This window comes from Sminthopsis crassicaudata, chromosome 2 (assembly GCF_048593235.1).
Source record: "Sminthopsis crassicaudata isolate SCR6 chromosome 2, ASM4859323v1, whole genome shotgun sequence".
Classification (NCBI taxonomy): Eukaryota; Metazoa; Chordata; class Mammalia; order Dasyuromorphia; family Dasyuridae; genus Sminthopsis; species Sminthopsis crassicaudata.
In genome coordinates, this window is record NC_133618.1 from 235,175,078 (window position 1) to 235,189,898 (window position 14,821).

Sequence of the window (14,821 nt, forward strand, 5' to 3'; positions counted from 1 at the left end):
GGCCCCCTGTTTGAAGGCAGGAAGAACTGGGGAACAGCAGACTGACTGGCAATATTAGCAAGGTTGGATGAACCCTGAGTGCCCTCCTCAACCCACGCTTTGCCCAGCCCTGGCTGACCTTCTGTAGAAGGTGCAAGCAGGTCACTACCACTAGTACTAATGATCATAATTACTACCCCTCATTCTTCTCTCAGAAGTGTCGGAGACAGGATGCTTTACTACCTCCCTGGAGAAAGGCGAGAGGTAAATGAAGTAAACTGAGGCAAAGAGAAGGGGGTAGAAGAGAATGTGATATAGAGACACTGATGTCCTTCTTCCTATTCCCAGTATTTTTGCCAAAAGAAGTAAGCACAAATGAAATTACATTTAGAAGAATGGGATCTGTGAAAACAAAAAACAAATAAACAAAATTACATCTAGACTGAGTCAGGAGATAGGTTCTTGTCCAGGCTTTGCTACTGACTCACTTCATGACTTCATGATAGAATCAGAGAATTTTTTAGAACTGTAGCAATCATGTTTTCTAACCACTTCATTTTATGGTTGAGGAAATTGAACAAGGTAACACTGGTAGGAAATTAGATATGGGATTCAAATCCAGTGTCTTGGACTTCAAATCAGGGACTGACTCTGGAGTTTAAGGACCTGGATTCAAATTTTGCCATTGATGTGATCTTGGATAAGTCACTTAGCTTTCTTTCTTTCTTTCTTTCTTTCTTTCTTTCTTTCTTTCTTTCTTTCTTTCTTTCTTTCTTTCTTTCTTTCTTTCTTTCTTTCTTTCTTTCTTTTTCATCTGTAAGAAGACAGGATTAAAGTAGATGGCTTCTGAGGTCCCTTCCAATTCCAGATCATCATAATCATTCCATTGCTGCCTTCAAATATGTTCAAGAAATATCAATATGGAAGAGGAAAGAGCTAAAATATGTGAATGGATGTTACAAGGAAAAAAAAATTTAGGCTCACATTTGAAACTATGCCCAAAAGGCAATCAAACTGTGTATATCCTTTGATTCAGCAGTCTTATTATTGGTTATGTATCCCAGAGATCAATAAAAAAGGAAAAAAGGATCCACATATGCAAAAATGTTTGTAGCAACTCTTTTTGTAGTGGCAAAGAACTGGAAACACAGTGGATATCTATCAGTTGGAGAATGGCTGAATAAGTTACGCTATATGAATGTAATGGAATATTATTGTTGAAGTGATGCAAAGTGAAATGAGAAGAACCAGGAGAACATTGTACATGGCAACAACAAGATTATATGATGATCAATTCTGATGGTCGTTGCTTTCTTCAACATTGAATTGATTCAGACCAGTTCCAACCAATTCAGTGATGGAGAGAGCCATTTACACCCAGAGAGAGGCCTGTGGGAACTGAGTGTGGACCACAACATAGCATTTTCATTCTTTCTGTTGTTGTTTGCTTGCATTTTTGTTTTTCTTCTCAGGTTTTTTTTCTTTCTAGATTAGATTTTCTTGTGCAGCAAAATAACTGTATGAATACATATACATATATATTGGATTTAACATATATTTTAACATGTATTGGTCTACCTGCCATCTAGGGCAGGGGGTTGGGGGAAGGAGGGGAAAATTTGGAACAGAAGGTTTTACAAGGGTCAGTGTTGAAAAATTACCCATGCATATGTTTTATAAATAAAAAGCTATAATAAAAAAAGAAAGAAACAATCAGCAAGATGATTTAAGAAAGGCCTGAAGAGATTTACATGAACTAATTCTAAGTGAAATGAGTAGAAAGAACCAAGAGAACATTGTATACAGTAACAAGAAGATTATAGGATGATTAACTGCTTTTTAAAATTTTTTATTTATTTTTATTATTATTTTTTTAAACAGCAGGGTATTCCAATAGACTTATGATAGAGCCATCAGCATCCAGAGAAGACTATGGGGACTGAATGTGGATCACAACATGGTATTTTCACATTTTTTTGTTGTTGTTTTCTTGCCTTTTTTTCTTTCTCATTTTTCTTTTCAATTTTGATCTGATTTTTCTTGTATAATATGATAAATGTGGAGTTATGTTGGGTGAAAAAAGGAAAAATTTGGACTCTGGATTAAAAGGAAGAATTTTCTTATAAATCTTTTCAAGAAGATAACTTGACAATGGAGTATCTCCCATCACTGGAGTTATTCAGGCAGAAGCTAAATAACTTTCAGTGGGAAATGTCATAAAGATGATTGGAAGTTGGCCTAGATGAGGTGTTTTATGTATCCCCTTGGACAATTGGTGAAGCATCTGGACACCATCTTAGAATAATGTTTTGAGATGTATAAGATAAAATAAATGGGATTATGAGAGAGACCAATGATATTGAAATGATTTGTCATATTTCTACCTGTTAGTCTCTATTTCCTAAATCTATCTGTTTTGAAATGCATAAAACAAAATTAAAAAGGATTATAAAGGAAAGTGTTGAAATAGCTTATTATTTATCTATCTTTTTCATGGAGTCTAGTTTAAGAATCCCTATATTAAATGGTTGTTGAGATCCCTACTGGGCAACTGGGTAGATAAAATACTAAATCTGGAGTCAGAAAGACAATATTCAAATCTGTTCTGAAACATTTACTAGCTGTGTGTCCCTGAGCAAGTCACTTAACTGTTCACTTTAATTTTTTCATCTGTAAAAATCTGCAACCATTCCAGTATCTTTGCCAAAATAAACCCCAAACAGGGTCATAAGGAATCAGAACACAACTGAAAAAACTCAACAATAACAAAGTATTTTGTAGCTCTGAGATTTTATATTCTAATATAAGTCCAGTTCTAACAGTCTATATTTCAAGGTCTACCTCTGATGTTCTTACAAACCAGAGTTCTACAGGGTAGGAGAAATCAAGGGAGGCTTGGGTTCTGAGGGACAAGAAAAACTCAATCCCTGTTTCCTGTCTTCCATAACCTCCTGTGATATTTTTTACTCCAGGTTATTGCTAGCCTTTGGTCCCAAATGCTCTTTGGGAGTTTGGAGAAAGAGGAAGACCCTGATCTTATTAGACCAACACCACATTTTTTAAGAACCTCCCAGACAGCTTTCACCTTGCCCTCCTCCCTCCTCCCCCAAACATGGCTTAGCACAATGAGAAGTTCTGCAGACCATCCACCAGCCTTGGAGGGAGCTGATGGGAAGCTGAGACCTTCATGGCACCTTGCCCGCTGCCAGGAGGCAGCTCATCATGTGTGGTCCCGTGGTTCTCAGCAGTGGTGCCAGCCCTCCCCACAACAGGATTCTTTGCTGGAGTCTCTTTGTGAGGGAGGTCTCTGGGAGGGCAGCCTGGGGAACTCAAGTCCAGGCACTGTTTCTTCCAGCTCCTCTGGGTGAGGAAATGTAACTGGTCTCTCCACCCCAGCCAAGGGTGAGACACATTTTTCTCCGTCACTTCACACCTGGGCTGCTGCAATGATAATAATAACAACAAACCCTATTAAGTTTTGCAAAGTACTATCAACAAAATGACCTTGGCAGAAGGTCGTGAATTACCTCCATTGTGCAGGTAGAGAAACTGAGGTTCAGAGAAGCGGCTTGCTAAAGTCATTAAGTCCCAGTTAGAGGGAGAAACTAAGTACAAGGCTCCTGACTTCAAATTTGAAATTTTCCTATTTTCTATTATATTTTCCTATACTGTGGTAAGGGCAGGTAAGTAGATAAAGAGTCACGGAGACCTCAGTTCAAATCAAAGCTTACTAGCTGGGTGACACTGGGCAAGTCATTTGCTTCTTTCCTCATATGTAAAATGAGCTGGATACAAAAAGTCGAATATGACTGAAACAACTGAACAACAAGATATCGTGAGTCTCATGCATGCATGTATTCAACCACAGAATTCATTAATTACCGACCATGCAACAGGTATTGAGTTAGATGCTATGACTTGCCTCCAGTATCTGACTTAGTAAAATTCCTTCCCCGACTTCCCTCCTTCTACTGAAGGGGAAAAAAAAAAAAACATTTTTAACCAGTCAACAAATATTTATTAAGCATTTACTCCATGCGGGGGATTATGCTTGTTGGCTACAAAGACAGAGAAAGAGAATTATGTGTGAAACAGTTATTTTAAGTTTGCTTTTTATCAATTTATTATTTTTAATACTCATTTAGCATTTTGTCTATACTGTTTTGTATTATTATCCAGAATCATCATCATCATCATCATCATCATCATCATCATCATCATAACCATCATTACCACAACCACAAACACATTTTAGTTATATAAAAATTAAAAATGTAAATAAATAATGTAATATAAATAAAACCAATCTTTTTATGTTTTAATCTTTCAATCTTGTCTAGGCTTACATAGTTCATACATCAGAGGTAGGTTTCAAACTTGATTTCTCTGATTCAAGGACCATCGCTCTTTCCATAGTACCTTAATCCCACCTAGGAGGTGTCACCTCTGATATAAAGTTCCTTGAGGGGAGAAATAATTTAATTTGTTTTCATATCCTTTAGTATGTAGCTGGCACATGTTAGGCTCTTAGAAAACATGGGTTGAATTTATACCCAGAGAGAGGACTGTGGGAAATGAGTGTGGATTACAACATAACATTCTCACTCTTTTTGTTGTTGTTCACTTGCATTTTGTTTTCTTATTCATTTTTTTTCCTTTTTATCTGATTTTTCTTGTGCAGCAAGATAATTGTATAAATATGTTTACATATATTTGATTTAACATATATTTTAACATGTTTAACATATATTGGATTGCTTGCCATCTAGGGGAGGGGATGGAGGGAAAGAGGGGAAAATTTGGAACACAAGGCTATTTACTAACCTAAATAAAATTATCTGTGCATATGTTTTGAAAATAAAAAGCTTTAATTAAAAAAGTAAAAAATAAAAATATGGGTTGATTTATAATCTTTACAGATAAAACTTTAATGAATAATTACAGGAAAAGTTATATATCACTCATTCAAATCTATTATCTATTATGTACAAAGCATTGTAATAGGCATCAGGAAGTATATTAGATATAGTAAAACGTAAATAAAACATGCCCTCTGACACTTGCTGTCATCTAAGAAGAATAATATACAAACACAGATAGCTCTAATACATATAATTGCATTGTAAATGCATTAGAGAATTGAGGAATGTGGTGCTATGGAATTTCAAGGGAGAAAGTTATTGCTGATTTCTTAGGGGGATGGGGATGGCAGTAAAATCTTCCTGGAGAAGAGTGAATTTGAGTTGGGCTTTTAAGGATGGGTAGGATTAGAACAGGTGAGGAGGAAGAGGAAGAGGAGGAGGGGAAGGATAGAGGACAGAAGTAGGCAAAAGGAACAGCATGACTAAAGGCAAAAAAAGCATAAGACTGAAGAATTTGAGATAAAGGATAGGGAGCAGGAGGAGGAGAATTTTGTACTTTGGCTGGAGTATAAAATGTATGAAGGGTAATAATAGTAGGTAATGTTAAAAAGAGAGAGGGGCACCAAATTCTGAAAACCAGTTAATGCCATGTGGCTAAAGAAGGTCGAAGTGTTATGGCAGCCAAATTTACATGAGGAATTATTTGATCTTTTCTTCATTCTCCCCTGATTCCTGTATTCTAGATGAACCTGTGACATGCTGCTCCCATTTGTCTCTAAATCTTCTCAACTGAAAAATGGAAGAGGGCAAATGGAGAGAATGCTGTACAATTCTGGGGCTAGTGAAGCTTATTTTCTTCTTCAAAAACTACCTCTCAAGTCAAAAAGCCTTGATGACATCTGGTGTCATCTCAGGCACATTTTGGGTAGAGGGACTAAAAGAACTAAAGGAAGCAGACAATGTTGAATATGTGACCCCCAGGAGCACTACAACATGCCTGGTCAGAGAGTAGAAAGACCTCAGAGATCATTCAATATAATGTATACCTGAGCAAGAATTTCTTTCCCTGACAAATAGTCAACCAGCTTCTTCATGAAGACTTCTAATGATATGATATTCATTTCCTGAGATTTCCCTTTCCACTCTTAGATAGCTCTGATTATTAGGAAGTTTTTCCTTAGATTGAGCCAAAAATCTACAACTTTCAACACCTGTTTCTACATTTGCTCTCTGAGACTGAGTAGGGCCAGACTAATCCTTCTACCATTGTAGTCCTTCAGACATTTGATGACATGAATGATGCCCCTCCCTCACCTTTAGGCTAAAAATCCCCTCCTGTTACAATGAATTGTTCTATGGTGTGATTTCTGGTTCCTTGACCATCCTCCTAGATTTCATCTAGATTTGTCTCCATTTGTCCTTATCATCCAGCCAATAAGGTCCAATCATGCTACCTGTAGGGATTTCAAAGGAAAAACTTGAAATTCTAAAAAACACTAATGGGTATTACCTAAATGCCATTCAGATTCAACACACTTCTTAGTCCAACAGCAAGTGTGTGAACCTTTCCTTTCTTATTCCCTATCCCCATCTTGGATACTAACTGATTCTCTGGTCTTAATCATTTGGGAGGAGTTGTGAGTTGTTCTTGGTGGAGAAACAGACCAGAGCTGATATGAGAGGTTTTAAAATAGAGTTTGGGGGATGGGAAACATTTCACTCACTACAGACCTTGAAATGAAAGCTGAATGACCAAGGAAATGTTGTAGAGGAGATTCCCACTCAAGTACAAATACTGAGGATCAGATCATATCTAAGATCTGTGACTCTGTTATATTAGTTTCTTTCCAGTTCTAATATTTTATGTGCACATTTTGTGTTGCAAGGTGCTAACACCATTTATATTCTGTTATAAGGCCCCTCCCATCTTTAATATCCGGTTCTAATATTTTTTTTGATTCTGAGTCCTTCTTCTTCTGATATTTGATATTCTATGCCTTTGTAATTCTATTTATTCTGAGGTCTCCTTTGATATTCTGTTGCAAGGCCTCTTTTAACTATGACATTCTGCTTTCTAATGTCCCTACCAGTTCTAACATTCTGTGTTCTATCTTCTAAGAATCCTTTTAGCTCTGACATTCTATGATTCCATATGCAAACCATTCCTCAGAATCCAGGGTTGCTCTGTAAATCTGATGAGTCACCAAGTTAAATGCATCCGATGGCCTCTGTTATCTTGTTTTAGGCTTTTTATCTCTTCTGAACAAAAATTCTGATTGCACAAGTTCCAGGCCCAAACCCAAGAAAAAACTTTGCCTGGGATTTTTATCTCCCTGGGACTTAATAATGATCCAGCCTCTTGCCCACTCCTGGCTAAAAGGGGAAATGGGCACTCAAATTCTCCCCACCCAGCCAGACCACAGAGTAAAGTGCCTGGGCAAAGGGGAAAGGAAGGGCGGGAAGTGGCAAGGAACCAGTCAAACCCCTTTGAGGAGGTTTCTGAAGGAGCTTTAAGAGCTGAGTAAATGAGAACAGGAGGCGTCCATAAAAGGGGGAGGTGGTGAGGAATAATTTAATTAAACTATATTATAGGGAATTTCCAGTTCATGCCCAATCAGGCTGAGGAGGATAATTGGATCCCACAATTATTACTCAGATCATTTCCCAGTTACCAGACTCAGCCGCTGACAAACAGGATATCTTCATGGTCTTTGGCTCTCCAAGGCTGTAAGGTTTGGCAGCAGCAGATATTGCTCTTCTGAGTCTCCCCATCACCAAGGGGGATGTTCAAAGGTCTTTAGCCTGCCAGTTGGGGTCATCCAGAGAGTAGGAGCATTCAGAATACTTCCTAGAGGCAGAACCACAGTCAATCCTAGAAGTACAGAGATGCTCATTAGAGTTTAGATGGATCCTCAGGGAATAATCTAATTCAATTCCTCCCACAAGGCAGATGAGAAAATTGAGTCCAGAAAATGTAAGATACTTTTATGAGATCACACAGCCAGTTAGTGCATCCTGGCTCTCAGGCCAAGTATCTTTTCATTATACCATATACTTTCAGAATTCTCCCTCTCCTTGCCCCCAAAATAGCTACCCAGACTCCAAACATAATAGCTGGTTTATGCTTCTTGGGTGAGTAAATGGGAAGAATAAATTATTCCCATTTCCCAGATCCAGAATTGAGGTCTAGAGGAAAGAATGGTATAGGTAAGTGGAGAAAAGGAGGTCAGAATTTCAATAATCTGATCATCAATTCAAACTGCTCTCAGCAATTCATATGATCTTGTAGATATTTTCATTCAATTTAATACATACTAAAAATTTGCCTACTATGTGTTAAGCACTGAGTTTAAAGAAGGGGATAAAAGGGGGGAAAGAACTTCTTCCTTTCCCTTAAGCAGCTTCTATTGATGGAGGAGATGTGACACATGCACCAATAAGTAAGATTCTAAAGTGGGATGGGGCACAGGAGAGATTTATACAGACTGAGTAAAAATTGAAGACAGAGAGATCTCTATCTTAGTGGGTCAGGGAAGATTCTTTTCAGCAATGGGATGGGGAAAGTGGGAGATGGAGGGGGGGATGGGAGTTCAGTGAACCTTTATGGAAGAGAAAATGTCAACAGAAGGAGAAGAGAAAGGCATTATGTTCCAGAAATGGTGAAAAACCTGTACAAAAGTATGGAGGCAGGAGAGAGCATAATAAAACTAGGGAATCTTTGGTCTAGTTTTGTACATGAAGAGTATGAATGAAGCAGGAAAGGCTGTGAGGGAGGTAGATACTTGTGTTGTAAAGAATCACAGATAAAACTAGAAGGGATGTCCCCAGGCCAATCCTCCCCTTCATTTTATAGATGAGGAAACTGGGAAGGGAAGTTGAGGAATTACCAGGGTCTCATAGGTATTACAAACCCAGGTCTAATATTCTTTCCATTGTACCACACTGCTTCCTATTAGGATGTCAAGCACTTTCAGGTCAAAGACTGTGTTTTATGTAACTTTGTATTCCTCATGCTCTTAACATAGGGCCTTGGACACTGTGCCAAGTAGATGCTCAATAAAGATTTACTGAAGAAAGGAAGGAATGAAAGCAGTGGTCAGATGCCATGAGATCCAGAGTGAAAAGGAGGTGCAGACAGGGACATGGTCTGCCTCTTGGGTATAGAAGAATTAGCCACAGGTTGGCTCATAGAGCCCACAGTACAGGGACTCAGTTTGCTCATGAAGGGAGTTTGCAGAGGGAATGGAAAAGAAAGGGTCAGTAGTGACTAGCAACAGCCTGAATCCTTGAGTGCTGGGCACATGGTCAGGCCTCCTGGGAACAGTCCTGATCAGCAATCCAGCCTTTTGCCTTGCATTTTGCAAGACATTGTCATGGGGTCCAAGGAGTCTGAGGAAGACTAGATGGTGAGGCAGAAAACTGGCCTATGACCTACCTTTGGAAAACAATAAAGTATTACAAACTTTAGCTCGCAGGACTATAGTGAGCACAACATTTTGTAAACCTATGGAAACCATAATTCCTATGGCTTTTAATCCTAGAAGGGAGGTGAGTCAGTCAACAAACATTTATTAAGGGTATATATACTTTGTATTAGGCCTCTGTGCTAAGCACTGGGGATAAAAGAAAGACAAAAAACCCCATATGTATGTTAGTGGTAGTTTTTCATCTTATCAATCTACCAGGAGTTTCTTAACCTAAATAAATTGTAACTATTTCGAGATAATCGATTTTCTTGTCATCCTATGTATCTGATTGATCGCATTTAAAAAACCTCATTCTGAGACGGGTGACACAGCTTCACAAGACTGATGGAGCAGTCAATGGACAGAAAAAAGTAAAAAAACCTCTGATTAGATGCCACACCAAAACACAGATTTTTTTAATCAAGGGATTACTAACTATTCACAGCTGGGATGCCGGTTTCTATTAAAAAGCATTAGGAAGGAAAATCTGGGAGGGAGATTATTGGTTGACTTTCGTATGTACAGCAACTAAGAGAACACTGTGCCAGAGAAACACTGCCCTGCCTGATGACCCATCAGTCACCACCCACCCATCCCCATCTCCCATCCCTTCCTCATTTCTCAAATAAGGACATTGGACGAGGGGGCCTCTGAAGTCCATTTCAGCTCTTTATCGATGGGAGCCTATAATCTAGAAAGTCTATTTATCAATAAGCATTTATTAAACATTTACTCTATACCAGGCACCACTCAGACCTGAAAGGGAGATCTGGTTTCTACTGTCATTTTACTAAAGAGGGAACAGAAAAGGAAATGACTTGCTCAGGATCAGCAGCTGCTTCTGACCCTCCCATCACCTCAAGGCCAGATTATTGCAAAAGCTTCTAGACTGACCTTCCCTGCTTATGGTTACCAAAGCAATTTTCCTTAAACATTGACCTGACCATATGACTCTCCTACTGAACCATCTCTAGTGGCTTCCTGCTTGCCTCTAGGATGAAACATAAACTCCTCTGTTTAGCTTTTTAAAAACTTTCACAATCTGGCCTCCAACTTATCTTTTCAAGCCTCGTTAGACATTCCTGTCCCTCCTGCATTAGCTTTTTCTCTGTTCCTGACACATAATGCTCTATTTTCTTCTCTGTGCAATTGCTCTGCCCATCCATCCCCCTTGACTAGAGTTCTTTCTTACTTTTCCCTCTTAGAGACCCTCTCTTCTTCTCAGATGCAGCTCAGACTTCCCTGGCTGATTCTCCATCTACTGGTGTCTTCCCAAGCCTCCTTGTGTATACACATAAAATGTAATACATATATAACATACATATACATTGTATATACATATATATACATTTATTTATATTTTATAACTTTATATTTTGCTGTACATATCTCATATATGCTTGTTTATTGCATCAGAGTGGAAGCTCCTTGAAAGTAAAGATTATTTCATTCATTTGTACTTGTAGTTCTATCACTGGCCAGAACCAGGAACATAGTAGGTAATCAATAAATATTTGTTGAATAATTGATTGGCTGGAATCCAAGTGGTATGCCTCTAACACACAACCTTCCTACCCCCTACCCCACCCTGTCCAAGTATTCTTTCCATTATATCATAGATCTAGATATATGCACAGGCTTCATTCAGTGTTTTGTGTCTGTGTCTTAGAAGGAAGACAGTTTTATAACCAGTTCCTTTGGCTCCTTGGTAACTGCAACTTCCTTGGCTGGGGTACAAGATGGGCCTGCTTTAGATCATATTTCTTTCTGTAATGAAAATATGAAAATAACCTGCCTAGAAATGCAAATAAGATTTTCTCTCCCTCTCCCTCTTTCTCTCTCTCCCCATCTTCCTCCTTCTTCTCCTTCCTCACCTTCTCCTCCTCTAGTTTCTTCTTCTTCTTCTTCTTCTTCTTCTTCTTCTTCTTCTTCTTCTTCTTCTTCTTCTTCTTCTTCTTCTTCTTCTTCTTCTTCTTCTTCTTCTTCTTCTTCTTCTTCTTCTTCTTCTTCTTCCTTTTCTTCTTCTTCCTTTTCTTCTTCTTCCTTTTCTTCTTCTTCATCATCGTCTCCTCCTCCTCTTCTTCCTCCTCCTCCTCCTTTTTTCTTCTATCTCCCTTCCCCTCTCTTCCTCCACAGTCCCTTTGTCTGTCTTGTTTCTTTCTGTTCATCTGTATCTATCTGATTGATCTTTCTGATTCAAGTTATCAAGTTTATCTTCCTATAAAGCAAAGGTCTGATCATATTAACCCATGGTGCACCCTTCAACAACCCTATGCACACACATATGCATTTAATAAAATCCAGTGGTTCCCTATGACCTCAAGGATCAAATGTAAAATCCTGTTTGGCATCCAGAGTCCTTCACAACATGTCTATCTCCTACCTTTCAGTCTTCTCGAATCTCCCTTGTCTCCATTATACTCAGCATTCCAGTGATACTGGCCTCCTTTCTGTTCCTCAAACATACCTCATCTTCTAACTATATTTTCATGGCTGTCTTCTATGCTTGGAATATCTCCCTTCTAATCTCCTACTCCTATAGCTTTTCTGACTCTTTTTTCAGGTCTCATGTAAAAGTTCCACTTCTGCAAGAAGACTTTCCCGGTTCCAACTTATTCTTTTTCTCTTGTGTGTGTGTGTGTGTGTGTGTGTGTGTGTGTGTGTGTATTGTTGATTTTTACATAGTTGTTTGTATGTTGTATCACTTATGGACTGTGAGCTCCTAAAGAGTTGTTTAGTTTAGTTTAGTTTTTGTTTTTGCCTTTCTTTCACTGGACCCCATGGCTTAGTCCAACGTTTCAGACATATTAGGCACTTTTGACTTGATTCTCTCTGTATCTCTGCCTTTGTCTCTTTCATAAGCTTTTACACACACACACCCAGACACACACATATTTTTCCATTAAGGTCTTCCCCCAATGTCTCATTGTAGTGCTGAAGTATGTGCCTGTGAAACCTGGACAGGGTACCAATACCGTGCCAGGAAACTGAATTGCTGCCATTTGAAGTGTCTGAAGATCATCTGGCAGAATAAGGTACCTGACACTGAGATGCTTTCTCAAACTAAACTTCTAAACATTAAAACTCTACTGCAGAGAGCACAATTCTGAGCTGGCCATATCGTTTAAATACCAAATGTATACTTGCCTGAAAATTATTTTATGTAGATAGGACAAGACACTAAAATGAAGAACTGGGAAAGTCTTCTGGAAGGAGTGAAACTTTTACGTGAAACCTGAAGGAAGTCAGGAAAGCTAGAGGAGTAGGAGATTAGAAAAGAGATATTCAAAGCTTGGAAGACATGAGTTAGGATTTGGAGATGGAGTGTGTGTTTGAGGAAGAGCAAGGAGACCAGTGTCTCTGGAATGCTGAGTATAATGGAGACAAGAGAGATGGTCAGAAAAAGTAATACAAGGACATCTCTGAAGATCTTTGGAATTATTTGTATGACATAGGTGTGAGTGGCACAGGACTACCCAGCATGGTCCTGTGCTCTATGAGAAAAGCATCATTGAAGTAGCTCAAAATAAATGTGAGATGCACAGATTTAGAGAATCCACCCTCAATGTTCACAAGGACTATTTGTGTTCACATTGTAGTGCATTCTGACTTTATATTGGTTTGATCAGCCCCAATTGGATACACACTAACATAGTGATATCATTTTGATCCTCTTGGAGAACAAAAGATGACAACCAACCTAAGTGCCAAAATGCTCTATCTCTTCAAAAGTTGTGGCAAAAAGAAGCAGAGTTTCATCAAGTCCTACAAGCTAGAACTTCTATGTGACAGACCTAGAGATAGACTGCATAATACCTGTCATCTGGGTACCAGCTCAACCATTACCAGATATTGGCAATTAAATAATGGGTTTTTTGGCTACATTAAGTCAGAATTGTCTTCCAAGGTATGGAAGGGCTGCAGGTTGGATCAATGGGGGAAACATGGATGAAATAATGAATTCTTTGAAATATTGATATAAACATACACATACCCATGCACTCACAAAGAGTACATAAATGTATGTTTACTTCTTGTTGTTTGTCATTCATTCTCACTAAAAGACCATGATGTCAGGGAGGTCATGACATGCAGATGAGTTGGATTTAAGTGAGGGAAGGCTGTACAAAGTCACTTTCTCCTCCAGAGACAACTGGGTCCAGTGGTCAGATAGAGATCAGGATGACTGGAGATGGCCCTTGATATAGTGGTAGACTTTGGCCTTTTTAAGCTAAAGTCTTTAACAGGTCTCAGTTTGACTGAAGCAACAGCTGTTTTTAGTGATTAAGGCTAGCTGAATAAGTGAGTAAAGCGGAGAATGGTCTCTTGCTTAATCAAAAAATAAAAAAATCCAATGTGGGTGAGGAAGACTCTCAGGGTTCCTGATCAAAACAGAAACAATTTCCATTTACTTTCACTCTGAGTCAATCAGGGCCCAAACAATGACCAACTGGGATATAGCCTAGGACTTCTTGTTGACCAATCAATGACAGCCAGAGTGATTTGAGTTTTAAGTCCTTCACAATACACCTTGGAAGTTTCCCTGCCCTGTACAGCATCTTCTTCCCTGTAAAACAAGACTACATCATCTCCAAGGATCACTTCTTCCAGTACTGACATAGTGTTCTATGGTTCTTTCCAGCTCTAACATTCTATCCATGTATGTCCTAACATTACTTCTAGCACTAACATTTAATGTTTTATATTGTTTATGTTTTCTATATATATTCTAAGGCTCTTTCCACTATTAGTGGATACTATTAGTCTATGTTCTTTGGTAATTTCTAGCTTTAACATTTTACATTTTATGTTCTATGGCCATTTCCAGTTGTAAAATTAGCATTCTATGTTCTCTAATTACTTTCAGCTCTAATATTTTGTATTTTATTTTAAGAATTTCCCAGCTCTAGCATTTTATAGTTTATGTTCTATTTTCCTTCTGGCTCTACTAGGTGCTAAGGCTCTTTATAGTTCTAAAATTCTATGTTTTATATTCTAAGGTCTTTCATAGAACAAAATATTCTAGTACCGTGATCCTATGAACTTATGACAGATATATACACATACAAACATATATAAATACATATCTACATGTATATTGTTTCATATATATACATACATACATACATATATATATATATATATATACATACATATATATATATATATATACACATAGTTATATTATTATATATAACCTCATGCATGAGCAGTTCCCAAGGGAGTCACTAATTGTATGTGCAGCTATAACCTTGTTAGGTTTCAGGGACTCCATCTCCATCATGGCTTTTCTTCCTTCCACAATTCTGATATATAGATCTGGCATGATGGAACCTTTATGCCTCCTTGGGTTTAACAAAAAATCTCAAAGTTGAAATGTCCTCAAGAGAGATTATATGATAACCTAACTTCAGATAGGTACCATGTAACAGAATCCCAAAATTTCAGAGTTGGAAGGACCTGCCTTTAAGATCACTTAGTATCAACTACATGTATAGATTCTGACAAAGAATT

The 14,821-nt window shown here is 38.2% G+C and overlaps 2 long non-coding RNA genes across 15 annotated transcripts in view; one reads left to right on the forward strand and one right to left on the reverse strand.

Moving 5' to 3' along the window:
• LOC141555597 (uncharacterized) overlaps nt 1–4,872 on the forward strand; it is a 141,270-nt gene extending 136,398 nt beyond the window's left edge. For all 13 annotated transcript variants that reach the window (XR_012486262.1, XR_012486265.1, XR_012486268.1 and 10 more), the window contains 2 exons: nt 1,861–1,939; nt 2,952–4,872. This is a non-coding gene — a long non-coding RNA (uncharacterized LOC141555597). The remainder of the gene's footprint in view (nt 1–1,860; nt 1,940–2,951) is intronic.
• A 32-nt stretch (nt 4,873–4,904) lies between these two features.
• LOC141555598 (uncharacterized) overlaps nt 4,905–14,821 on the reverse strand; it is a 199,036-nt gene continuing 189,119 nt past the window's right edge. For both annotated transcript variants that reach the window (XR_012486275.1, XR_012486276.1), the window contains exon 3: nt 4,905–7,713. This is a non-coding gene — a long non-coding RNA (uncharacterized LOC141555598). The remainder of the gene's footprint in view (nt 7,714–14,821) is intronic.